The sequence below is a fragment of the Ctenocephalides felis genome, unplaced genomic scaffold, assembly GCF_003426905.1.
Source record: "Ctenocephalides felis isolate EL2017-DRISC unplaced genomic scaffold, ASM342690v1 CF-g0.4_SCAFFOLD_01604, whole genome shotgun sequence".
In the NCBI taxonomy this organism is placed as follows: domain Eukaryota; kingdom Metazoa; phylum Arthropoda; class Insecta; order Siphonaptera; family Pulicidae; genus Ctenocephalides; species Ctenocephalides felis.
The window spans coordinates 51434251-51442023 of NW_020537758.1; the positions used below are offsets into that span (position 1 = coordinate 51434251).

The window sequence follows — 7773 nt, forward strand, 5'->3', positions numbered from 1 at the left end:
AGTTACGGAATCCAACGTACTCCACGCGAGGCGAACCCGTAGCGCGATGGACTGTTGTCCCGCCGCTCAGTCCGAGCGAGCGAAAGTGAAAAAGTGATACCACGCAGTATAAAAGAACAGACCCACCAACCAGCAGCATCCAGTTCACTGTCTGGACCAGACCGACAATTTGTGTATATAGAAACATGAGAGCTTTTGTGAGTTATTTTTCAGTTTCGCGTTTTGATTAATACGATAACAAAATTGTGATGTGTTGTGATTAACGAAATGCGTTTATATTTTGCAGATCTGTTCGCCCTTTTGGCGCTCGCGGTTGCCGAGAAGGTGCCGTTAGAAAAGAAGTTGGACAAACGTGGCCTCTTGAATTTGGGATACGGATATGGCCACAGCGGTTTGGATGAGGATTTTAGGAACAGGTCACGGAATCGGAGGGCTTATGGAGGTCATGAACTTGGAGATGGTGGATATGGAGCACATTACAATGTTTTAGGAACACACACTGATGTCACCAAAACCGTGACACTTTTGAAGAAAACTCCAGTTCCAGTTCCAGTTGGAGAAACACGTTCCCTACCCAGTAGAGAAAACATGTACCTTACCCAGTCAAGGTTGGAGTTCCTCAACCATACGAAGTCGTCAAACACGTACCATACACTGTTAAGGAATACGTCAAAGTACCTGTACATGTGCCCCAACCCTACGAAGTTACCAAACATGTGCCTTATCCAGTTCATGTTCATGTCGACAAACCATACCCCGTCAAGGTTTTGGTGCCACAACCCTACCCAGTTGAAAAACACGTACCTTACCCAGTGAAGGTTCCAGTACCACAACCCTACACCGTCGAGAAACACGTACCTTACCCAGTCAAGGTCGAAGTACCAGTACCACAACCTTATGATGTATACAAACATGTCCCAGTACATGTCAAGGTTCCAGTCGACAGACCATACCCAGTACATGTGCCACAACCTTACCCAGTGACCGTTGAAAAGCACGTCCCATACCCAGTGGAGAAACATGTTCCAGTACCAGTCAAAGTACCAGTCGACAGGCCTTACCCAGTACCAGTAGAAACCATACCCAGTAGAGGTTAAAGTGCCAGTACCACAACCTTTCCCAGTCGTGAAGCACTACCCAGTACAAGTGGAGAAACACGTACCTTACCCAGTCAAGGTTCCAGTCGACAGGCCTTACCCAGTCCATGTCGAGAACCATACCCAGTACCAGTAGAGAAGCCATACCCAGTCCCAGTCAAAGTAGCCGTACCCGTCCATGTACATCACGAACACACCACGCCGAACACCACGGTGATAGCTACACAAGCTTCAGCGGTCTCGGTGGCGGTTACAGCTACCATCATTAAGTAGATACCATTTTCAATCATATCGCTCGGGTAAATGGCGGGCTTACTGTGAAATATAGCATGTAATTATTAGCTTTTATCGGCCCGCCACGGGATTCTATGAATCAGCGTGCTTTCAAAGCTCGCAAGCCTTGCCAAATCAAAACCAACCCAATGCGTACACTTCTCGCTCACCTGTGTATTTATATTTGTAGATAATTAAGTTTAATAAAGATATTTTATTATATGTTTGTTTCCGTATATAAACACCTCTTTCAGATGAAGAATTAACAATAATTATTAATGTAGCATGGCAATTATGTATCACTTATAGCTTTTCATATAATTGCGTGTTATACTAAATTTCATAAGATTACTAACACAGTTATATAAAACTTTCATTTGCTACACCGATGTCAATTTGCGGATATAAAAATCGATGAGTATTAGCTCTAAATAAGTAACGAAGATTTACCGTTGGAATACATAAGTTATTACAGGGCATTGCAAAATTTAAATTACATAACCAACGACGTAGCAAACTTATAGACGCTCAGCCATAAATCAAGACAGTGTTAATAAAAGCACTCGTTAATTGTTTGTAAAAAATAATGAGGTATTTTCACAGTCTCGTTATGAAATGGAATCTGAGGTGTTGAAATGGATACGTCGTGTGTACGTTTAGAGTTAGTTATAAGTTTTTAATGATTTATAGATATTTTATTAACATCTGGTGCTAAAGGCAGTCAATAAAATCGCAAATAATCCGCATCCTACTTTTACTTCTATTTAATTTAATTGTGTATCACGTATTGTCGTGGTACTGTGTTTTTAATACAAGCGAGAGTTCATGCGCTCGGCATTGTTACACTCGGCAAATCATGACAAAAATAAAATATCGTTTGAGAGCGATTTCTCAAGTCAAGCATACCTACAATTTAACGTATTGTTTATATCGTACACAAAGCTAAAAAATTCTTAGCAATTACTTCGTTTACATTTTTCTGGTCATTAAAGTGTCTTGCAGTACTTAAGTTATCTTTTCGCAGTATGCAATTCGCTTTTTGTTTCGCTATTGAAATTGAATGAAGTATTTATTTAACGTGACTCCATATAATATTTATTGCATGATCATACATTAATTGTATAACATGCATTTTATTCAGTAAAAGTGAATGCAACGTGTCATTACGTAATCTAGATCTCCAATAATTATCTTATCCGTGTCGCGCTTATTAGATGCATTGATTATAGATATTTTTGCGATATTTTGGCACATTACTGATATTATGCCGATATACATTCATCGCGAAAACATGTCATCGGGTATGGTCATACTTATATTGCAAAACATGTCACATAATCGAGAAAGTTTTCTTTTGCTCGTTATTGAGGTTCATCACCTAGAAAAAACACGAGAAAACTACTACATGACTGGCGTTTTTGTTGGTTTTCAAATTACAATATTTTTGTAACTAAATAAAATTATGCAAACAAACATAAATAATACTATTTATCTGCGAAGTTAATTAATTATCTAGTACAAGATAATTTTATCCACAGCAATTAAAATCATTGGTCAAGAACCTACTTTGGATAGATAATTGTTTATAACATGTATATAGCATAGTGTTTTCATCTTGTTGGAAAATAATTTTATTTTTTTTTTTAATGAGGAATAAATTAAAGCAATATTTTTTGATAAGTGTAGTAATAGGAGCTTGAGCAAACATTTTTATTTTTCTGTAAAATTGTGAATGAGATTAGTTATGTGTAACTAATATATGAGTTTAATTCCAATTCACAAAAAAGATTATTTTAACTGTAGGCGGAAAAGTAAAGATGTATTTGCTCGATGTATTTGCTCGATGTATTTTCAAATATAACGTCATTTCAAAATTCCCGAAAAATTAAATTTCCCATATCTTCAGAACGTCGAATATTTTTTTTAAATAATTCAAAATTATATGTTATTTGAAGAAAAATGAGGCTTTTTAGTTCAGAGTATTACAAATTATTTATCTGTATATATATATATATATATATATATATATATTATTTTGCAATAAGCATAAAATTGCATTGTCCGTAATAACTAAGTGAATTTAATGCAATAGAGCACGTTTTGCAACTCGGTTATTCAATTAACTAAGACTTAATTAAAGTTGAATATGTTATAATTTATTATTAACTATCAATATAAGAAATATTAATTGTTTAACATACATAAGAGTATTTTAATGAAATCGATTCATTATATTATTGTTTAACCCCATTCACATGGCCTCTTGTGCACGATTTGTCGCTTGTACAGGACACCCCCACTTGAATACCTGAATATCGGTGTCGCTTATAGACGACATCCAGTTGCAATATTTATTAAATTTATATAATTGTTCATTACTGTTACTAGATGTTAACTATTTAGCAGTTGTAACAGATATAGTAATTAAAAAAAATATTACTCTATGTTGAATTTTTCATAGAAAAGTAATTTTTTGTTTTCAAATACATTTTTATTGAAAAATCTTAAAATACATTGTTTAGTAGCGCTACTGGGTGACAAGCTGTTGTATACAGCAGTGTCACTTCTGCAGAAAATACTGTCGTAGCAAATGGGTGGTCATGAGATTTATTGAAATTACAGAAAAGCAAAATAAAAATAATTTAATGGAATTATTTATATCAGTTTGGACTAATTAGAGATTGATTTAAAATGAGGACTAACGCTTGACTCGCAGATACAGATGCAGTTAGATCGGTCGAGTTGAAAAATTGAAAAATTATGAAAGATCTTATATGATATAAAAGAAAAAGAAGCAAAAATAAATTACAAGAGACTAAACGCTGTATCCAGTGCCGGATTTAGAAATTTGGCGCCCTGGGGCACTGACAAAAATGCCGCCCCATCCCTGAAATTTTACTTAAGTAGTTTTTACATTTCTTGAAAATTAAAATAACTATTTGATTGCAGAAAAAATGTTGCAACTTCCCGTACCGAAAATTTAAAAAAAAAAAATTATTGAAAACTTTGAAATAAATTGACTTTTTTTGAAAATTTTGTGTTTCTTTATATTGTAAAATATGTTAAAAATTTTGAACTTTATTTAAGCAATCGCGCTGCTACAGCTGCCACAAAATATAGAAGTAGACACAAAATATAGAAGCGTGTAAGCGCCGCAGTGTAACGGATAAACAATGTTACAGAACCCATAGAAATGTATACAAAATTTATACTTATCATTAAAATATCTATAAAATAGATGATGATTTGATGTGCATATGTCTAATAATCACTTTTGACTGCCAAATTCCAATTTTTTTTATTGGATCACCGAAACTGCTAGACGTGTCTCTCACAAATTTGAGTAGTTCTTCATTTTGTCAATACCTGTACATTTTATTAATGATATTGGACGCTCCGTTTCTCATAAACTGAATTATCATTTTTGGAATTCTGGCCCGTATCTTCGAAACAGTTGACCCTGCCTTGGCCAATAACTAATCAACACTTCTTCTTATCAATAGGAATCGAATCATTCAAATCGGTTGATGCGTGTTCTCGAAATCGACTTGAATAATTAAAAAAATATTAGATTTGTATTGATGGGGAAACGATTAGTTTTTAGTACAGGCAGGACCAGCCGTTTCGAAAAATGGTAATTGAGTTTTGATATTTTACTATATGCGTCACTAGTTTAATATTTTGGGCGCTATAAGGTATGGAAGTGCACGAAGTCTTCATCTTAAGAGGGTTCGAGATTTGAAGAACATATTTTTCCTAAACTTTCAGCTCGTTTACGAATCTTTATATTAACCAAATTGACAAATTTGATAATGACATATTAACTAATTTGATAATTTATGTTCGGAGAGCAAGGCAAAATAATAAACAGTAATAATAGGTTATTTGAGCCCAAGTTTAAGAAATAATAAATGTTATTTAAACAATTAGCAACTACATTGTATATAATGTTTTTCTTTGCTATCCAAATTTTGCCGCCCCCGAAAATTTGCCGCCCTGGGCAGTAGCCCCGACTGACCCTACTGTATATCCAGCACTGGCTGTCGCAAAGGCCAATAGAAAAAACATGTTGTTTTCACGTTCAGGTTATAAAATTGTATTCTGCCCGACTCCTCAATATTCCTCATATTTCCAGTGGACTTCGTCGCAAAGTTTCATCACTATTTGTTTGCTCGCGGCCTTTGGTCGTCGTTAAGCATTTCAGTTGATTGATAAATCACAAAATGAAATGGAAAGCGTCTTCGGCGGAAACGGACAGTTTTATAAGTGACGCGTTCTGTCATTGTACGCGCGCATACGCCGTGACTGTTATTGCCTCATGTGGGTAAAGTTGCCTCATCGTTCTTGCATCGTTTTGCTTCTGTTCGTTAGCGAAACGTGTACGACATATATCAGTCATCATCTCTCGGGTCTGGCCAGGAACGCCTTAACGGGTCTCGAATACCTTCGAGCATTCCGGGAAAAAAAGATAAAAGATAATGCAATTTGCACAACGTTATCTAGACGGGATTTTATTTTGTGTCAGATAATTGGTTCTACTTTTTGATTTAGTTTTACTTTAAGAGGAACGCATCATAGATGTTTTACTAGTTCTGAAGTTATTCCTTAATTTGTCTCAAAAGGCTTCGTTATCTAGATGGGATTTTATTTTATATCAGATAATTGGTTCAGACTTAGAAAACTACTTTTTGATTTAGTTTTACTATAAGAGAAACACATCATAGATGTTTTACTAAATCTGAAGTTATTCCTTAATTTGTCTCAAAAAGCTTCGTTATCTAGATGGGATTTTATTTTATATCAGAATATTGGTTTAGGTTCAGAAAACTATTTTTTGATTTAGTTTTACTACGAGAGGAGCACATCATACATGTTTTAATAATTATGAAGTTATTCCTTAATTTATCTCAAAAAGCTTCGTTATCTAGATGGGATTTTATTTTATATCAAAATATTGGTTTAGGTTCAGAAAACTACTTTTTGATTTAGTTTTACTACGAGAGGAGCACATCATAGATGTTTTAATAATTCTGAAGTTATTCCTTTATTTGTCTCAAAAAGCTTTGTTATCTAGATGGGATTTTATTTTATATCAGAATATTGGTTTAGATTCAGAAAACTACTTTTTGATTCAGTTTAACTTCGAGCGGAGCATATCATAGATGTTTTAATATATCTGAAGTTATTTTTTAATGTGTCTCAAAAAGCTTCGTTATCTAGATGGGATTTTATTTTATATCAGAATATTGGTTTAGGTTCAGAAAACTACTTTTTATTTTAATTTTACTACGAGAGGAGCACATCATAGATGTTTTACTAAATCTGAAGTTATTTCTTAATTTGTCTCAAAAAGCTTCGTTATCTAGATGGGATTTTATTTTATATCAGAATATTGGTTTAGGTTTAGAAAACTTTTTGATTTAGTTTTACTACGAGAGGAGCACATGATAGATGTTTTACTAAATCTGAAGTTATTCCTCAATTTGTCTCAAAAAGCTGCGATGATACCCGAAAAAAATAAAAGTTAATGCCATTTTGCATAATGCTATCTAGATGGGATTTTATCTTTTCGTAGGTGATTAGGGATGATCAATAGAATACTTTTACATCTACGTAAACCTTCTAGGTAATTAATTAAACTAATTCTAACGTGTCCCAAATAGGTTTGATTATTTAGGGAGAAAACTAGTGGGACGCGAGGCATCGTGCTTTAAGGCAAATTGCTGGAACTTCCCGTACCAAATATTATTTATTTTTAAACAGATTAACATTTTTTAAAAAAAATTACTTTGAAAAAATTAGATTTTTGAGAAACTATAAGTTTTTGACAAAAGAAGAATTTTTGAAGAAATTTATTTATTTATTTTGAAATATTTTGGAAATTCTGAACTTTTTTTCAAAGCAATCGTACTGCTTTAACTGCAAATAGACGAAATATCGAAGCGCGTAAGCCGCGTCGCCGTCTAACGAATAAACATTGGTACGAAACCCATAGGAATGTAAACAAAATTTATACTTATTGTTAAAATCTCTATAAAATATCTGATAATTTGATGTGCAGATGCCTAATGATCATTTTTGACCCCCAAATGGCATTTTTTTTTACTTTTTTTTTACTATATCTCCGAAACCGCTAGACCTGCCTTCATGAAAATTCGATCAGATCTTGAGTTACCGTTTTTTGGCACTTTTTGCTCCATATCTTTGGAACGACTAGACCTGCCTTCGCCAAAAACTAATCAGCACGTCTCCTTATCAATACGAATCGAATGTTTTTTTTAATTATTCAAATCGCTTCATCCGTGTTTCCGAAATCGTCGACGAAAATTTGTATCCGCACACACACATACACGCACACACGCACACACACATACATCTATTTTTTCTAAGGTATGCAAAAATG

The 7773-nt window shown here is 34.0% G+C and overlaps 1 pseudogene; it reads left to right on the forward strand.

Moving 5' to 3' along the window:
- Positions 1-267: 267 nt before the first annotated feature.
- On the forward strand, positions 268-1370 carry LOC113373929 (annotated as a pseudogene).
- Positions 1371-7773: the final 6403 nt, after the last annotated feature.